Raw genomic sequence first — 22,099 nt, forward strand, 5'->3', positions numbered from 1 at the left:
GAATGTCAAACACAAAAATGGAATGTCAAACACAAGAAAGGAATGTCAAACACAAGAAAGAAAATGTCAAACACAAGAAAGGAATGTCAAACACCAGTGAGCAATGTTAAACACAAAAAGGAACTTCAAACACCAGTGAGCAATGTCAAACACAAAAAGGAATATCAAACAACAGAAAGAAAATGTCAAACACCAGAAAGCAATGTCAAACACAAGAAATTAAATGTCAAACACAAGAAAGAAATGTCAAACACAAGAAAGGAACGTCAAACATAAGAAAGGAATGTCAAACACAAGAAAGAAATGTCAAACACAAGAAAGGAATGTCAAACACAAGAAAGGAACGTCAAACATAAGAAAGGAATGTCAAACACTAGAAAGGAACGTGAAACACAAGAAAGGAATATCAAACACAAGAAAGAAATGTCAAACACAAGAAAGGAATGTCAAACACAAGAAAGGAATGTCAAACACCAGTGAGCAATGTTAAACACAAAAAGGAACTTCAAACACCAGTGAGCAATGTCAAACACAAAAAGGAATATCAAACAACAGAAAGAAAATGTCAAACACCAGAAAGCAATGTCAAACACAAGAAATAAAATGTCAAACACAAGAAAGAAAATGTCAAACACAAGAAAGGAATGTCAAACACAAGAAAGGAATGTCAAACACAAGAAAGAAAATGTCAAACACAAGAAAGGAATGAAAGAAAATGTCAAACAAAAGAAAGGAATGTCAAACACAAGAAAGGAATGTCAAATACAAGAAAGAAAATGTCAAACACAAGAAAGGAATGTCAAACATAAGGAAGAAAATATCAAACACAAGAAAGAAAATGTCAAACACAAGAAAAAATGTCAAACACAATGTCAAACAAGAAAATGTCAAACACAAGAAAGGAATGTCAAACACAAGAAAGAAAATGTCAAACACAAGAAAGAAAATGTCAAACACAAGAAAGAAATGTCAAACACAAGAAAGAAAATGTCAAACACAAGAAAAGAAAGTCAAACACAAGAAAGAAAATGTCAAACACAAGAAAGAAAATGTCAAACACAAGAAAGGAATGTCAACCACAAGAAAGAAAATGTCAAACACAAGAAAAGAATGTCAAACACAAGAAAGAAAATGTCAAACTCAAGAAAGGAATGTCAAACACAAGAATGTCAAACACAAAATGTCAAACAAACAAGAAAGGAATGTCAAACACAAGAAAGAAAATGTCAAACACAAGAAAGAAAATGTCAAACACAAGAAAGGAATGTCAAACACAAGAAAGAAAATGTCAAACACAAGAAAGGAATGTCAAACACAAGAAAGAAAATGTCAAACACAAGAAAGGAATGTCAAACACAAGAAAGAAAATATCAAACACAAGAAAGAAAATGTCAAACACAAGAAAGGAATGTAAAATACAAGAAAGGAATATCAAACACAAGAAAGGAATGTCAAACACAAGAAAGAAAATGTCAAACACAAGAAAGGAATGACAAACACCAGTGAGCAATGTTAAACACAAAAAGGAACTTCAAACACCAGTGAGCAATGTTAAACACAAAAAGGAATATCAAACAACAGAAAGAAAATGTCAAACACTAGAAAGCAATGTCAAACACAAGAAATAAAATGTCAAACACAAGAAAGAAATGTCAAACACAAGAAAGGAACGTCAAACATAAGAAAGGAATGTCAAACACAAGAACGAAATGTCAAACACAAGAATGGAATGTCAAACACAAGAAAGGAATGTCAAACACAAGAAAGGAATATCAAACACAAGGAAGAAATGTCAAACACAAGAAAGGAATGTCAAACACAAAAATGGAATGTCAAACACGAGAAAGGAATGTCACACACAAGAAAGGAATGTCAAACACAAGAAAGGAATGTCAAACATAAGAAAGGAATGTCAAACACAAGAAAGGAATGTCAAACACAAGAAAGGAATGTCAAACACAAGAAAGGAATGTCAAACACAAGAAAGAAAATGTCAAACACAAGAAAACAATGCCAAACACAAAAATGGAATGTCAAACACAAGAAAGGAATGTCAAACACAAGAAAGAAAATGTCAAACACAAGAAAGGAATGTCAAACATAAGAAAGGAATGTCAAACACAAGAAAGGAATGTCAAACACAAGAAAGGAATGTCAAACACAAGAAAGGAATGTCAAACACAAGAAAGGAATGTCAAACACAAGAATGGAATGTCAAACACAAGAAAGGAACGTCAAACACAAAAATGGAATGTTAAACACAAAAATGGAATGTCAAACACAAAAAGCAATGTCAAACACAAGAAAGAAATGTCAAACACAAGAAAGGAATGTCAAACACAAGAAAAGAACGTCAAACATAAGAAAGGAACGTCAAACACCAGAATGGAATGTCAAACACAAGAAAGGAACGTCAAATACAAAAATGGAATGTTAAACACAAAAATGGAATGTCAAACACAAAAAGCAATGTCAAACACAAGAAAGCAATGTCAAACACAAGAAAGGAATGTCAAACACAAGAAAAGAACGTCAAACATAAGAAAGGAACGTCAAACACAAGAATGGAATGTCAAACACAAGAAAGGAATGTCAAACACAAGTAGGGAAGGTGCACCAGTCTAATAATTCAATGAATTTCGTAATTTTCATATAACTTACAATCGTAGAAGACGTCAAGTTTATAATCTGAACCTCGCAACTATCCGAATGAATTGAAATATGGCATATGGGTTACAATAAAAAAAAACCCCGCCGGGTGTTTCTGTAGACTGAGTTACACCTTTTGAAGCACATGAACTTGGCATAAACTTCCAATCCAAGGCCCATAATATGTGTAATAGTGACAAGGGTTGTATCTAGGGAGAGGAGAAAACCTAACATATATTGTCGATTATGTAATTGTAACATTGTAAGTGTCGTAGATCTTAAGAACACAAAATTACCTGTAAAAGAAATGTTTTATTATTTCAATAAAGTTTGATGAACGACATTGACTAAAAATACATGTACCAAGTCATGACCTGAGGAATTTGGGTATATAGGCAAAAGTGGCCAATTAGACATTTCCTTGTCCTCTTGTCACTTATGAGTACCTCAATAACTATGGTGATAACGACAAATCTAGACATGTAGCGGTCGACTGTACCACTGACCGTGTCCACACAGCATGTCTTTGGGTGGTGTTATGTCTCGTACTTTGTAGAAATTTCATATCAACATCGATGTGCTCACTTCCTTCAACAGCAACTACCATTTTTTTCATTGATCGACTAAGATATATGTATGTAGTTTTATGACACGTTGCTTCCAACATTAATCCATACGTTGTCGGATTGTGAAAATTAAACTCATCAATAATTTCCACTGGAAAAACGAACAGTTCTATGTAGCGCGATCAAGTAACGAACCTCCAAAGATTAAAAGTTGTCTTCATGTCGATAGGTGTATTGACGAAACCTGATAATATCCGAGGTAATAACTTCCTCTTTCTAGGCGTATGTTATTGATCGACAAGACAAAAATATTGTCATGTAATTATTTTTGCTTCACATAGATGTTGCAATTCTGTTTTTGCTGAGATTTGCTAGTTTTAATGTAAAACAAGTCATTTCAAAATATTCTTTATAGTTGTTCATATTTTTTTTCTTTCCGGTCGCTCTTGATTAATAAATTCAATTTAGGATTGAATACGAAACTCGTGAATGCCTGTCTAATAATTACTTACAAGTAGATACTGTGTAACCCAAGAGTATCATAAAACTGATGCATTCTTCAGGAGGATTTTTGAGATATAAGAGGAGACGACAGAGAATAAAACTCGGTCGAAATAAAAGTCAAAATCGAGATCGGAAAGTGTCCTCACCCGTGAATGACTAAGTATGTTTTTGTCAAATTTAAGCAGTGCGACGAACTCATACTGATAACCATGATTTTGTTAACGAACCCAATAGGCGTATTAAAAAGTAGCAAACATGTCACAAAGTGAGCTGGGTTTTTTTTTTTTTTTTTTTGGTAAGTATATCGTTTGTATCCCCTTGACGCTTGGCAATAACCTCCATCCAACATCCTTTCATGACGCCCTATCTACTTCATATCCACTCAAGGACATTGTAATATTAACATATCTGCATTTTCCTGTTGTTTTCGTAGTTTGTCTTTGATCATCAGCTATCAGGGTGATTATGATAGTAGTGAGAAAAGCAAGCTTTAACCACGTTGGAACCTGAGATATTCTCATTCAACAATCACGATAAAGTTGAAAGAATGAACCATTTTGAAATATATTTGCATCTTCAAGACAGATGACAGGTGTACATGTTCTTAATTTAGATGTCTTTGTTGTTATTATTTATCAATACTTTTTGATAATAATATTGTAAATTCAATAAACGTTCAAAGCAAAACGATGCTTAATGTTATTTTTCACGGAAACCATCAAACATACCACGATTTTTCTGGGTTTTTTTCAAAGCTTTTATCATTTTTAGCGATTTTAATACATTCTCGAATACAGCGGAAATTAAGACCTCTCGAATCTTTTAAACAGAAAGGAAAACCTGGTGAGAAAAACAACGACCATGACATCCTATGTTATGCATGGTTTCCTAGGCAACCACGTCAATATGAATAAGACAAAATCACGAAAGTTAATAAGAAACTTGGATATCGTAAAAGCTGTACAGACTTTCTTGTAATTATCCTCCAAAGTACCAGTGACAGTTAGCTGGATCGTTAGTAAGTCAGATATATTGCGTAAGAAATTATTTACGAGATCAAGAACGTATCTCTATAAGATTACCGGAAGTTGACTATCTATCACGTGAGCTGATGAGTAATTTAAAAGATGAGATCTGTCTTGTATGTCTAGTCCCTATCCAATTCTGTTGAGGATGTTTCTTGACGTTAGGTATATATAATGATTGTAGGTATGTACTAATGAGTATTGGGCACTGACTTTCAAGTTTGATTCATGTGGGGTAGATCTGTATGTTATATAAAAATATGATATTTATTTAATTGACAAACTACAGATGAGTTCGAAGCTGCTAACTGAAATAAATATGAATTTATGGCTTGAAATATCCAATTTAATTACATACTTTCATACCACTGAGAAAAAGGATTTAAATGTGGCTTTATGGTTTAGAAATTTAATGTATGGTTATAATACCGAAAACCCTTTTACCTGAATTCATTACAACCAGGTGCAATGATTAATTAAATCGGCAAATCGATATGAGTTTTAAATCATAAGCCGATGAGTATATATACTACACCGAAACCTCGTTATCTCGAACTCGGCGGGACCGTGGTGAAAATTCAAGATAACCGTATATTCGATTTAAGCGAGTTCGAGTGTATAGTGCAAAGTTAAGCAAGGACCGACGTAATGCTTTCAACTAAACAGGGTATTCGAGTTATACCATTTCAAGATAACGAGGTTCGATTGTAACACATTAATAAGAACAACAAAAACAAAACAAAAACTATAATGATTTTGCGCCCATTTAAGCATAGTGTCGAAATTCCGAAAATGAACATATTTTTATCATTATCTAAAAATGTGTGTGTAGTTATTTTCATACAGCAGGGAGACATGCATTGTAAGTTAAAATAGAAATATATCATAACTTTCAAAGTAAATCTAAATGTTTCGGTGAGGTGGTCTGGGTCTACAACCACTTCAAAGATGCCGATGTTAAGGCCTTTCAACCAATCATCACTTGAACCACAAGTGACGGCCACCTTCTAATACCAATTTAGAGTTAGATACAGTAAGGTTAAATAATGAATCTCACCGCGTCCATACCTGTTTTGTCTTCCTAGGACTTGTCAGTGATGCTAACATATCTTAGAAAAGAGGCCCACGGAGCCTGTATCGATTGCCTGGTTAAATGGGATTGCTTCATCTATACTAAATAAAAAACATTTAGAATATTTATATCTTTTCCCATTTTTGTCCCCATCCGCCCACACCTCGGAGGCCCGAGAACCATCGGGTCATTGACTTACTGTTACTCAAGAATGCTTCAGATAAAACTGTGGTAGAACCCAGGCGTTCCTTTAGAAGAAGAGACTTTATAAAGGATTTGTTTAATTTCCTCTAATGGGTCTTGCCCCTCCTTGCTCCGGGGCCCTCGAGACCCAATGTTTATACGAAACTGAATAACCATCATTCATTGATACTTCAGACCTAGTTGTAACAAAATATAGGCATTCCTACAGGTGAAGAATGACTTTAAAGCATTTGATCTGTTTCCCTCATTCGGACAAAGCCATTTTCACTCAAGGGAGTCGAGACCCATCATTTATACAAAATTGATTCCAATTCACCCAAAGGCACTTCATACTTTCCTACCAAAAAGAATTTTAAAGCGCCCTCGAGGGGAGTGACCCACTGTTCATATAATGTTTTCACCTTCACTCAATAATGCTTTAATCCTGGCATTTCTCTAGAAGTAGAAATATTTTTAAAGTTTTTTCTTCCCTATTTGACCAACATCTCCTCTCCTGGGGCCGGACTTACAATTTATCCAAAATTGATAACCCTTCTACAAAGGATGATGAAGATCGATATTTCCTTCTGGAAGAGTAATATTTCAAATAATTTGCTTTTTTTCCCATACTGAGCCCTGCCCCTTCCCTCCCCAAGGAACCGGAACATAAATTTTATACAAAACTGAGTAACCTTCACCAAAGGATGCTTCAGGCCAAATCTTAGCAAATTCCAGTTACTTCTATCTGATTTGAAAGATTTTAAAGATTTTGTTTAATTTGCCCTTATTTGGCCCCGAAATGAGAACGATATCGAGTCTCGAAGTGTATTGTTTGTCCCATGAAGATCTGACGGGCAGGAGAATCATTACTAGTTTGTTATTGTCAGAAAAGAATACAATTTTTATTTGTTGATGACAACCAATCAAAGAAGGAGAATATTCCTAAATCAGATCAAGGTGGTGACCATAAGAGTTCCCCATATTCGTCATCAATATATATCTCTCAGTTTTCTTTCCATCACTCTGGAATTTCCTCTGTAGCCTCTCGGTTACAAAATTTAGGCCCTTTGCATCACTGACGAGTCCTAGAAGGAAAAAAAGGTGTATTATGATCATTCACACTTGGACTATGTCTTGTTGGCTTACGACGTACTTTTCACGAAGTACGCCCAAGTATTGTTCCCACCCATTTACAGTGTATATGGACTGTCAATCATGTTACATTAAAAAGAGATGGGGTATGCTAATGAACGGAATGGAAGATGTTTTGATGAAAGAAATACTATTTTCAGGCGAGGATATTCAATATTGATTGGTCAAACATTCTTTAGAATTCTTCCTAATCTATTTGTCGTTAAGTTTAGTACTCGGGCATGAGAATAAGACACCGGGAAAATTTTGAGTTGAACCTATATGCCATTGGTGTATGACCTTGAATTCCTGTTTTCAGTGGATGACTTTTTGATAAGACATTAAGACGGTTATGCCAAATAATTGTATTATCCTATATATATTATATTATCAATATTGCATTCCATTTTTAGTATTGTGGCAGAAAGGAATATAATACGTTAATCATGCGATGAGTTGGGTATGTGTCTTGTATAGAGCACTTTTCCCTCTTGAATATAGAACTTTATTTTACAGGCAGGTATTATCTGTGTCTAATATGGTACTCTGCAAGTGATTATTTCCAATAATACGGACAATAAAGAATCGTTCTTAAAGGACAATAATTAGTAGAAATCCCTATGTAATGATCATCGGCGATTTATGGAAATTTTCTACAGATTATTTCTAAAGTGCAATGCGTGGTAATTAGGATAAAGCAGTTTATCACCGTGGCACTATGTATATTGCTATTTTATCCAGTTACGTAACGTTGAAGCACAAACCTGAAAGAATGATATAAAATTACCGACAAGATTACCAACAGGAAAGGCACCATGATTCTGCCCATTAACACCACCGGCTAAAGCTGATTATGGCAAGCAGCAAGGGGAGTTTCTCCAACAAAAGAAGATTTTTCAGCAACCAACTAGGAGAAAAAGGGGGACAACCTAACAAAGACTGAAACATCCAATTCCGACAATAACAATGATGACGATTATAAACGTTCAAGACAGAGTTTATGGTAGCTGTACGTCCTTTTAACAGCCAGGGTCATTTAAGGACGTGATATGGGTGGTGGAATTCCATGTGGCTAGTAACTGGTAACTTCCCGAACTGGCGATCCAAAATCGTAAAGGGTGACACAAATCACAATACAGATGTTACTAGATTGTACAAAAGACACTAGAGTAAATGCACCTTTAGTCAACACAAAATTATCCATAGATAAAACAGAGCCAAATAATCCAGTAATCCAGCATCATATAGCTGTTTCATTCACGACTCGTCAGTCATGCTAAGGGCTTAACTTTTGAAGCCTTGGAGACGACGGAAGAATAATTCGTTCATAGAAAAGATGTTCGGCTATTGTTAACCTTGCTCTTGCTATTCGTCGATGAAGTAGAAGACGCTTACTTTCTGAAACGCCTGCACATAATTTCCTTGTACTTTCACTTATGGGAAAGTCATGATTTTCCCTATCTATTTATAAGATTTTCTCCAGAAATAGTTTTTTCGAATCGCACAAATTACTTGACAGATATTTTGTTCGTTTGTCTGTCTGTCTGTCTGTCGGTCGGTCGGTCGGTCGGTCTTTGTTTGTTAGTTATTAATTTGTTTCAGCTGTATGGTAACGTATGTTTATATTAGCAACTGATACTTGTATGTAGGAGCATGTTGTATCAAGATTTGTTTGTCCTTTTTGATTGACATACATTAACAGCTTAAATATACATAGAAATTCAGGATAGCATTACAAACGTATTCATCAAATAAAAGTAAAGGATTACGAAATCGATCTTGCAATTCAGGAGAAAATTCCATGTATTCGAAAAAAAAATCAAAATCCACACTTGAATTGGAATTTTATTTGTAAAATAAATGCTATCTTGTTTTACTATATCGAATTTCTGGCATAAAAGTCATCAGAAAAAACTGCGCAATTACATAGGGATCTTGATGACCATAAGAGATACATAGACGATGGAAAAACGGAATAAGATCAATCATTATTGATTAAGATCAAAAACATCAATTAATTAAATCAATAAACCAAACGTTATGTAACTTTATTGCCATGTAGTCGTACAGAATCAAAAACAAAAAAACGTTATTAGATGTTTCGTCAAGATCAAAAACATTGAGTAATTGAGCATGGATTAAAATAAGTGTAGTTTTCCAGGAAAAAAAACCCGCGAGAACGAAATGTTCGTATCGATGATGATAGCATGTAACCTTACATCATCATTCATTCTGACAACTCAGGGAGAAAACATCAGAACCTTTTTTTATCATATGTGACCTTTAGGGAAAGAGTACCATCCATCCTGTCATATACATGTCATTGTGTTTTATAATCAGACAAAAATTAATCAGTGATCATGTCAGTATTGATGGATGATCTATCGTTGAAAATCATATATTGGCTTGTCTTAGTCAACTTCGGAATTGTATTTAGGCATTTAATAAAAACTATTCCAGCAAACAATATTTCTTAACATTAAAGCACCCAGATGTCCGAACTGCTGTTCCAAAATGACACATTTAAAGCTCCAAAACTGCACATTGACGTTCCAAAACTGCACATTGACGCTTTAAACTACACATATTCGCTCCAAAACTGTATAATGACCCTTAAAATCTACACATTATCTCTCCAAAACTATACATTAACGCTTGAAAATTTCACATTGACGCTGCGAAACTGCACATTGGCGCTCCAGACTGCACATTATCGCTCAAAATTGCACACTGCCTTTCCAAAACTGTACATTGACGCTTAAAGACTGCACATTGCCGTTCCAAGTCTAAACATGGACGCTTAAAGACTAAACATTGACATTCTGGACATTTCCTTATCATTATACCTGTTTTGTTTTGCTTCCTATTCAATCTCCATGTAAATTAAGCCATGATTTGGATTTGAAAATCACAAATCTGGTAACCTATTCTTACCAATGTTCACTGGAACCCGTTTAGATATTACTAAATTATATCGAATCATACGTTGTAATAGGGTTAACTTACTGAAATATCCCCATTACAATGATCTATGATACAAAGCAGGCACATCAATTAAACACTTTCATGTTTTGTTCACCGAAGTATTAGTATGATAACTGGTTTATGCATGTGCTGCATAAGTATTAATTATATAAGTTGCCAAAAGTACAGCTGTTTCTCATTTTCGTACTAAATCGTGATAAAGCCATTTACTGCAATTCAAGTTTTGATTCCTAAGATCGTTGTTTGAAATAAAAAGATAATGCTGATTAATCAAATTTTTTCCAACAAAAGTAAAACCTTTTTTTTTTAAATATTGAATTTTCTTAGATTTTTATTGCCAAATATTTTCGTAAGTTCAATTCAACTCACGTTATTTAATTAGTAACTGAATGAGTGAACTCCCGTTCAAATCATTATCAAATGGGAAAAATGTGCAGTTTCCTGTCAAAAACATCATTATTTCATTGATGTGGTGACGGTATTTATTGTTGAATAAAAGAGAAACATACTTCAGAAGTCCATTTTGATGTGCTGTAAAAATATTTTACACAACTTTATTAAATCTCACAGCGAGGTAATTTCTGTGACTGACATTTCATGAATGTAGAAATTGATAAATTACACGTTTTGTTGCCGCCATCGTTATATGGGCAGTAGAAGGAGTTCATATTGAACGAGAAATGTTTTACAAAAGCTGAATACATGACAGGCTATCCTTAAATACACAATTACTGAAAATGTATTTTCTTGATACGATTAGAAAATTGCTGACATGAAATGGTCTTTATAACTTTAAAGTATATGTTGATTTTAAACATAAATTTATATAAACCTCATATTGATTCTTATATACTGTATTTTCATGTAAATAAATCGTTTTCGTATAAGATATATAATGCATATATCATCTATTTTTATATATACAATTCCACATGTGTACTAGATGTCTTTGTTTGGGGTTCGTCAGTAAACCTTTCAAATCTAACATTGTACTGTCGAGCATCCAAGTGACATTTAGTGGATAATTCCACTTTGCTGACCCGAATGGTCAGGGTGACCAGTTGTCTATCCTAAATATTGGGATTTATCTCAAACTTATTTTGAATGATCCTGGTATGACATTGATCAAGTGTTGTTATTTTCTGGATCGGATCAAAATCAGAAAATGCCTGCAGGGCTGCTATCTTCAAAACACATTTCAAATTTCTCCTACAGTTCCACTGGCGCAATGACACTGAACATTAAATGAGTGTTATGATGTTATGGAATTGATGCCGACACAAAGGTTTAATTTTTCGGTTTCGTCAAGAGTTGGACTTTGCAGCCACGACGGCCATTTTCGAACATAATTATCCAAACATGGTTTTACTGAATGACACCAGATTCAACATTTCTCAAGTTGAGATTTAATTCAATTTCAAACTGAAATGATCCAGAGTACCCTATGACCGTTAATGTTTGATTCGGTTTTCTTGTCTGGTATGGCCGCCTTGGCCACAATATTGAAAAGCACATTTTAAAACTTCTCGTTTTCCTCTTGTGACGTGGAGCTGAAATTGAAAAGGGGTTAAGATGTTAATGCTATATTTGCTTCGGCAAAAGAAAAGTTTGATATGGCAGCCATTTTGTTCCATGGTTACGCAGTCCTAGTTTCCACACTCTACATCAAGCATTCCAATCGTCTTCTCGTATTTCACAAGTGGAAAACAGGTAAAGTAAGTTGGGAAAGGCCCCAAGACAGTTCTGTAAAGATGTCTTGTCGGTCCAAAAACAAGGATGACCGTTATGACTGCCATTTTGAAAAACATCTAAACTACAATATAGATTAGTTTAAAGAGTACACTGCATTGTGGATTCATATCCTTACAATATAATTTTGTTGAATGCATATCATGTCCAATTTGTCATATGACCATGTGAAGCTGATAAAGAATCAGATCCCATTCTCCCGTCATAAAATGTCGGTCATAACAATCTAGAAAACTAAATACTTTAGGTCAAGATGAAAGGCGAGAAAATGACAATATTTTTATTCATTAGCTAGATTTGATTACACCAGAGCGACGAAAACACGTCTCATTACAGAACGCATCGAATGTATAAAACGACATACAGGGAGGTATTATATCAGGGGAGGTCAATTCAAATACGATGTTTAATTTATCAACACACTCGGTCATCGACAACAAGTCTCGCGGTCATCGAGATGTGCCTGAACGTAACAAATTTCTCCATTTGAAATGTTTCTTGATGGTAGGGTCCCATGCGATCGGTCGACCTTTAATTCCTTTAAAGAAATTTCTTAGAGATGTTATATTAGCTTAAGAATTTGCTTGTCATACCGTAAACACATTTCATTAGCTACAAGCGATCCGTTGAATGATAAAGAAAAGAAAGCCCCAACCGGAAATATTGGACATGATCCATCATCTGTCGAACTGGACACTCATAATTTAAGCATCATCAGCTTTATTATTTTTTATCCCTACCAAAAAAATAAAGAAAAAGGAATTTATATTTGAAATGGTTTAAGATATCAATCAATATGATCGATGTTAAAATTGATTTTGAAATGTACCTGAGCTAATTTCATCAACCATTTATATTTATAAGATGTTAAATGAAATATTTGGTCTATTCTAAACTTTTCAAAAAACATGGTCAAGCTAACAATGCTTTTTCATCCAGTTAGAGTGGTAGAAATCTCGAACCGTTCCTGGCAGCCTGGTGGCTCTCCGCCTAGCCAAGCTATAACTCTTCAAGTAGTTATACCGAGATACAATCACAGAATTAATCTCACCAAAGTCCGGATTAGACAGAAATATTAGGGTAAATTATTAGTTACATTTTTATTGTAGACAACTTGTACACAAATGCTATTTTGTTCCCCTATCTTTTGATAGGATTTTCACTGATTGAATACATGTTAGGTACATCAGGTTAATGAAAACCCAAACATTTCATCAATACGCACTATAGGAGGTCTGAGCATTTCTGGTATTTTACTATCGCTTTCAATCGATCATTCATTGTAGACCCTCTCTACCGAATCAGAGTTCCCGACGTTTGTATAATGAAACACCGGCTATCGTACTAAAGCATGCCAAATGTGAAGTAACGAAGATGATCCAGGCCTGTTTAAAGAACTCAAAATTTGAAAATCATAGAATGCGTTTTAAGCCTTTTAAGCAGTTACTTTCCAGCGGTCCTGTGATGACTTTGATAAACATAATACCGAGAACGGTTACATTTCAAATACAAACACGAACATTTTTTTTAAACAAATTTATTTGAGACATGTCTTGGATAGCCAGTGGCGCAATTGATACCATTCTTGTCACTCTCATATATGAGTGTACATGTGGTTCGAATCCCTAATCTGATGATAAATGTTGTCATCTGCCCGAGGGTTTCTCTGTTATTTGTTTTTGAATAAAGTTTAGAATATGCTCGGCATGAAAAGACAAGTTTTATATTAAGTGTTTTAAATATCATTCGGTGATGTTTTTCATGACTTAATGAGAGACCATTACATTTGAATTGATATGTTTTAAAAATGTGCTGATAGGGCATTGAAATAGCCAATGAATTTCTACAGCTGAACTCAATACTTAAGCACACTTTGCTAACAAATGTAAAAGATCGTAATGAGCCAAGGGCAAATTTTATCAAAATCAATGATGATTTTTGCAGTCTTGCAAAGAGAGTGTCTCCAACATCTAATATCCTTTCCCTCTAATCGATTTTACCTCGAGTAAGCTTGACATTTCAGGCGATTAATGAAAACATGTTGAACTCACTTTTTTGCTTCATTTCAATTGTAGCCATGACGGATTTGCATTTTATGAAAAACTGTTTTAAACTGGTGTGTTTGTTCATACTCACAAGGAAGAAAATCTATTCTGTCCGGTGTTTGTATATTGTTTGATTTCAAAATACATCAAGAAGAATAAAAATTTAAAATGCAGAAAAAATACTTGCTAATTTTCAAACGCAATTTGACTTGTAGTGTGCTTCAAAACAGAATCACTGAATTAGTTAACGGTGCAATACGAATCACTAAAGGCAATGGCCGTGAACTATGACCTTTCTCGTAGACGTACAATTTCTTCTGATGAAAGGCAAGTCCACAAACTAAATTGTTCTAAACATTTGAAATACATCTGCCTCTAACTTATCATTAACCTAGATTATACAATAATGGTTAATCCAGTGATTAAGGTGATCAGTTTGACAACAATTATCGAGGAACCCGGTTATATTATTCCTGATTCAACCTCCTACAAGGACGAAACAGATGTATGATGCAGTATCACTGAAGAGTCCTAGAAGGACGAAACAGATGTATGATGCAGTATCACTGAAGAGTCCTAGAAGGACGAAACAGATGTATGGTGCAGTATCACTGAAGAGTCGTACAAGGACGAAACAGGTGTGTGATGCAGTATCACTGAAGAGTTCTAGAAGGACGAAACAGATATATGATGCAGTTTAATTCATTATTTGAATCTACTGTATCTAACCCTATTCTTGTATTAAAAAGTACTATTTACGTGTTCGTCTTTTGTACTTCGAGATTGCAGGTTGTAAACACTGCTGGTGAAATTTTAATCCCCGAGGCTTGCCATCATCTTAACAAGTCACGTTTTAATTCACTCGACGAGTGGTACGGTTGCAGAATATACAGATGTATTTGACGCTCTTTTAAAATGATCAGATATATGAAAATTATTGAATTCATTGAATACTGGGACTAATCCATCTACCAATCTAAATTTTGACATTTCTTCCGGTCACTTAGGATTTTTCTAAGTCACCTCCAAGACTTCAAAATCTAACGTACCGGGGAGACAAGGTGTAGACTAGGGCAAATCCATATCGGTCGAAAGAAATATCAAACACCGATTAGATATCATTTTGATGCCCTTCACAACACGGACGAGTCCTAGAAGGATGAAACAGCTTGATGACGCTGTTTAATTGACAGTTTTTCTCCTTTCTATTCAACTCTAAATTTGCATGACAAGAAGCTGGTCACTTGTGTCTTTTGTACAATCTCCTACATGTAACCAAAGCAGTATGCAGGGCTAAAACAATGACATCGTTCTAAATTTGATTTCACTTACAGCAAGAATTAGATAAGTCATAATCGGAATCGAGAGATCGTATAAAAACACAGGATAATATCACCTTTTAATACAAACTTAGAAATATATACAGTACAGATAATGTATTAAAGAAGGCATTGAAAGGTAGGTCGGTAGATGAAATATCCAGGAAGTGTGAATTTGTACAATTCTTAAACTTTAGGTGACTTGCTTATTGTTGCCGATGGCTCTAACGAAAATGGAGGTAATGTTCTACAGGAAGCAAAGACAGATAGGACACAAATAACCAATCGTTCAACCATTGAGTTCACCATGGATTTCAGGATTAATTTTATTTTATTATGAAAATATTGATTTTGTAAATATATATGTTCCATGATAGAATTCATGACGAAACTGAAAGATAAGAAACTGTATTGTCATCCATAATTGTTTTGTTATTGCTACAGTTAGAAAAAGAAAAAAACAGTTTAACGAAATGACTTACACACGAAAAGGTCACACAAGAAAGACTTGCCGGCACTTCGCTTTGCTGTAATTAAAGTCTTTATTTGCATAAATTACACGAATGCTGTGTCATGATATTTTGACAATGGTTTGGGTAGAGTTTTGCTGTTTTGTCAAAAAGTGGTAATTACAAAGTAATGTAAGGTGGGTCAAGCGTCTGGGTAACCAGGCGAGTCGGGCGCGATAGAGTTCTTTGATTCGATGAAAACACTGTAAAGACCGTGTGCTGAATTCTGCGAAGTTTGGTCCACAATTGCACAGTATTGGGCTGAAAGCACACAGACTTAACTTTTGCCGGGCCATTGGGCTATTTTACAGGTAACACTACCTGTTTGCTGCAAGGTTGGAAAATACCACAAAACTGTTATTTCAAAAGGATGTATTTTTCATGCATGAAGTTTCGTTTTCGGTATCTGTTCATTCATTCCATCCTTGAAAATACCAAAAATGAAGCCTTGTTAACATAGCATTATTTACATCTATTCGTTGCTTATATCGATCTATTAGTAAATACTGACAAGCGTCATTTATGTCTTTTAATGTCCGCCAAATTTAAACCACCATAGAAAAATATTTCTAATATCTTTCCATCATTTTACATATTAAACGTGATGTAACTATGTCCATAGAAGACAATGCGACAAAAGAGGAGGACATGTAATGTTCTTAATCAATGACTAAGAATGAATGGAAAGCATTATTTGTGTATAGGGTTCATCGCCTCGTAAACAGCCACCGTCATTTTCAGCTTGATCTTCAATAGTATCTGGTGACTTCCTCACTGAACATAATACAGAAGATCCGTCACATGTCATCCAGGGCAATATGAGCATATTATCTATCCCACGGAAACCAGAATGTCAGCACAAACCATTCCCTTATCTCATTTTCCCGTGAAACAACAACCTGTCTCGAGAAGAGAAAACACTGAGCTGCTTGGCTCCTTACAACGTTCTGCAATGTGCCGTCATAAAAATGGTTTCAGTAATCTGGTTGATATAACGAAAAAGTCGAATTTTGATTAAAATAGCAGTCATAGATTTACATAAAAGTTGTCTTAGTCCCTGATATGACGGATATTTATCAAACGATATAAAGAGATGATGGGTCATTAAACGGCTATTTTTAAATATTTCTACATTGAATTGTCATGGAGTGGGTAAATGGTATCATATCTTACTGTATTGTCATCCATAATTGTTTTGCTATTGTTACAGATAGAAAAAGAAAAAGAAAACAGTTTAACGAAATGGCTTACACACGAAAAGGTCACACAAGACTTCGCTTTGCTGTAATTAAAGTCTTTATTTGCATAAATTACACGAATGCTGTGTCATGCGATGGATGCGAAAAGGTTCTAAGCACAACAACATCTCTTCATCACATAAAAAACTGGAAAATAAATTGATCCCAAGTTTGACATTTAAACAAAAAACAAATTAATTCTTCGCGATATAAAGACCAAAAGTCACAAAAACAAATGTTGCAGACAAAGAGTGGTTTTATTGAAATGTACAAGCTAATTTTATTTTTAAAGTTTAGTGAAGCAATTTTGAATATATAAAGTACATTCTGCACTGTCACAAATATCAATCTAAATAAGTAACATGTTAACGTTAATTCTAGTATGTACTCATGTGACGACAATGTTACATTTATTTTTGTGCGGTGACGCGATAAGGTAAAAGTGATTTTATGACACGGCACAATTTAAAAAGGTGGCATATCTGTGTGATAACGAGATGAAAAGTGGCATATTGGTGTGATGACGAGGTGAAAGGTGACATATTCGTGTGATGACGAGGTGAAAGGTGGCATATTGGTGTGATGACGGGGTGAAAGGTAGCATATTGGTGTGATAACGAGGTGAAAGGTGGCATATTGGTGTGATGACGAGGTGAAAGATGACATATTCATGTGATGACGAGGTGAAAGGTGACATATTCGTGTGTTAAGCCTCTGAAACTTCACATATTCGTGTGATAATGCTGTGGAAAGTGACATATCTGTATGAAGCATCGATGGCACATGCATTGACTGTAATCAGGCCTCGTGACTTAATTTACTTGGTAGTTCGCTCAATCACCAACGTGCCATCTGGCAATCTACGATAACTTATCATAGGTACACAAAGCAGTTCCCATGTGGGTGTGGCATTTCAAATTTATCGAATTGTGTAAATAGTGGTTGGTACCTGACCTTTCGTCTTTTCATTTTATTAACCGCGAATAGACGCCATGCGAAAAAAAGAAAAAACGCCAAACCAGGTAAAAAATGTCATTTATATTTGTGCTTTTGGCATCCTTTTTCCTCTTTTTGTTTATTTGTTTTTCACCGTTCACTTCAAGCCTGCAGTTAAGTGCCTCATTGGTATCAGAACTGATCGACCGAATATGAATGATAATAAAAATTATGCTTCAAAGTGAAAATTACTAAGTTTTTATGTCCGTTATGAGTTGACATCCCACCCCCGAAATGCTGCACTGGTGCATGGGAGCTAACTCCTATACTTCTGTGTGTAAGAAAAGACTTCAGCAGTGCACATTTCGACGAACTGATTCATATCAAATATCGCATATCAGAGTTTGGACAACCATTTCTTAAAACAATGCTTAAAACTGTTATAAATTATCATAAGAACAACAAAGAAGTTGAAAATTAGAAAACAAAAGTGTCAATTTAAAGATGGATACTCTGCAAAAGTATGTGTAACTGATACCTCGACATGTAAAGTATTCGTAATATTTTTTGCGATTGAAATTATCAGAGTTATCAATAATTCAGATTTAGCACTAAATGGAAATGAAAAACATGTACTCGTAGAAACAATGTTTTTGTTCGAAAAAAATAGCATAGGATTTATAATCGATCGCATGTATGAAGTTTTTCAAAGCAACACTAAAAATCTAAATATTAAGAACCATGAAAACAAGTGTAAATTACTTCTTAACCATAATCGAACAGCACCACAACCATACTTACTTTAGGAAACACGAAAAATTAGTATGCTAGTTTGTCGAATTGGTGGACGGGTTGGTTTTGACGACGTCATTGATGTATTTAGCTGACAAAAAAACCCATAAAATTATTACATTTCTTTAGATTATCGCATTTTCTACTTGCAAAATTTACATTTGTCACTTACACAATTACATTTTTATTTTATTTTTTTCAAAATATGTAATGATGCTGTGGTTTGCTGCTGTTTTGCTGCTGTTTGCTGTTATATTACTGCTGTTTTTGCAGCTGTTTTTGCTGTTGTTTACTCTTGTTTTGCTGTTGTTATTTGAAGCTGTTTAATGCTGTTTTGCTGTAGTTGTTTGCTGTGTGTTGGGTGCGACAAAACCCTGCAGCAAACCCAACAGTTATTTCCAGACAATGCAGGAAAGATTAATAAAATATGTTACCCGTAACTGAGCAAGCTCGGACTATATCGTGGGCCAAGATCCTGTAAGTGGCCCAACCAAGGCGTTAACCGAGGTTAGGATGTTACAGGACCTTAGCCCGAGATTTAGATACCCCGATCTCGCTCAGTTTTAGGTAATAGATTTTTTCTCGCACCCACTACTGTGAAAATTATTCAATATTTCATCAGAGTTTGCGTATCCTGCGGGAGCCTTAAACTACCCACACAGTCTCTTCACTTCTAAACAACGTTTGGATAGTGCCCCATAAGCAGTATAGGCAGCACTTACAAAAATACAACACATTTTACTGTGAAGATTTCTATTTCATTTTGAATACGATTGATTAAAGAGAATGTCTTTGAAATTTTAACAGCGAACTAATCTACGCTTCTGTTGAAATGCACGGGTGTAGGTGCCACCCACGCCTAAACGCGGATGAATACACCGATGTGTAAAAAATCCGCGAAAACGCAAGTAAGGAACTAGACAGGCAGTAAAATCTATGATGGGGTGTTACGTGGGATATTCCTGTCTGAGGCGCCAAAAAGCACCGGAAACAAAAAATAGAGAGGGTACAATGCATTTCTGATAGCACAGTCATAGAAACAGACAAGTAAACTGAAGTTAACCCCCCCAAAACTACCTACTAAGCGTTGTGGACTACCAGCCCTCTGTGAAAGCATACAAGTATACAGACAGGGAAATGACTATTTAGTGAAATTATTCCTGATTCTTCATACAGCTAGAGTTGTAAAGGAATTTACCACTCTGAATTAAGTCTCTGGACCTTGCTAACGTGAGGCTATTGAAGGATTCATATGGGGCAATAGAAGCAATTCGGTAAATGCAGTTTTTGTTATACTTTTTGGATAAAATTGGTACAATTTCAAGCCTTTCTACATAGCATCATGTTCTGTACAAATAATATTTTCATTTCAATTGATTCTTTTTTTTTTAATTTGGGACTTTAAATGTTTTGTTGATTTTTAAATCAACACACTATTCTTGAATAGTTAGCATCATTTCTGTGAACACTGTTATAAAGTAGCAACATGATTATTGGAGAGCACCTTAGTCTCTGGTCATTTTGATATATCATAAGCCTGTTTCCGTGTGAAATTTGGGAGCTCTGACTACCGTCAGGAAACTAATATTGTCAACCTTAACTATAGGCTTCGTTTGAGTCGAAATTCGGATAAGTCGAAATATTTTCCTCGTTTCTTAGAATTTCGAGATAACGAGTTTCGACTGTATTTGAAAGTTTGCATTGTGAATGGGGTCATAACCTTAAGACAGAATTTGTCCCGAGATCTTTGTATGTCACATAGTAAGATATAGTGGTGGTGGGAATGGATGATGGAATAGTCGTGTACGCTACAGACAGATGTGACAGATGGAGCAGACGCGGAATTCCCCCTTACATCACGTACTGTACACAGACCGGGGATGTTGCCATATTGATATGTGACTAGGTGATATAACACAAACTACAGACATCCTGGGATCTTTAGTGTGTGAGGTCAGACTTCACTAGTGATATTGGACTAGGTGATATAACACAAACTACAGACAACCTGGGATCTTTAGTGTGTGAGGTCAGACTTCACTAGTGGTATGTGACTAGGTGATTTAACACAAACTACAGACATCCTGGGATCTTTAGTGTGTAAGGTCAGACTTCACTAGTGGTATGTGACTAGGTGATATAACACAAACTACAGACATCCTGGGATCTTTAGTGTGTAAGGTCAGACTTCACTAGTGGTATGTGACTAGGTGATATAACACAGACTACAGACATCCTGGGATCTTTAGTGTGTAAGGTCAGACTTCACTAGTGATATTGGACTTGGTGATATAACACAAACTACAGACATCCTGGGATCTTTAGTGTGTGAGGTCTGACTTCACTAGTGATATGTGACTAGGTGATATAACACAGACTACAGACATCCTGGGATCTTTAGTGTGTGAAGTCAGACTTCACTAGTGATATTTGACTAGGTGATATAACACAGACTACAGACATCCTGGGATCTTTAGTGTGTGAGGTCAGACTTCACTAGTGGTATGTGACTAGGTGATATAACACAGACTACAGACATCCTGGGATCTTTAGTGTGTGAGGTCAGACTTCACTAGTGATATTTGACTAGGTGATATAACACAGACTACAGACATCCTGGGATCTTTAGTGTGTGAGGTCAGACTTCACTGGTGGTATGTGACTAGGTGATATAACACAGACTACAGACATCCTGGGATCTTTAGTGTGTAAGGTCAGACTTCACTGGTGGTATGTGACTAGGTGATATAACACAGACTACAGACATCCTGGGATCTTTAGTGTGTAAGGTCAGACTTCACTGGTGGTATGTGACTAGGTGATATAACACAGACTACAGACATCCTGGGATCTTTAGTGTGTAAGGTCAGACTTCACTAGTGATATGTGACTAGGTGATATAACACAGACTACAGACATCCTGGGATCTTTAGTGTGTGAGGTCAGACTTCACTAGTGATATGTGACTAGGTGATATAACACAGACTACAGACATCCTGGGATCTTTAGTGTGTAAGGTCTGACTTCACTAGTGGTATGTGACTAGGTGATATAACACAGACTACAGACATCCTGGGATCTTTAGTGTGTGAGGTCAGACTTCACTAGTGATATTTGACTAGGTGATATAACACAGACTACAGACATCCTGGGATCTTTAGTGTGTGAGGTCAGACTTCACTAGTGATATGTGACTAGATGATATAACACAGACTACAGACATCCTGGGATCTTTAGTGCCTAACGTCTGACGTCATTGACAGGTTGTTACGATCGAAAAAAGAACAATAACACGTGATAAGTCTTTCACACATGTACCATACATATTATCAGGAAATGCTTCAACTGTGGAAGGTGTCTTTTTCGTGTATTAATAACGGAAATCAAAACAATTAA

Source organism: Ylistrum balloti, unplaced genomic scaffold, assembly GCF_031769215.1.
Source record: "Ylistrum balloti isolate Yb309-2 unplaced genomic scaffold, AGI_CSIRO_Ybal_v1 Utg369830, whole genome shotgun sequence".
NCBI lineage: Eukaryota > Metazoa > Mollusca > Bivalvia > Pectinida > Pectinidae > Ylistrum > Ylistrum balloti.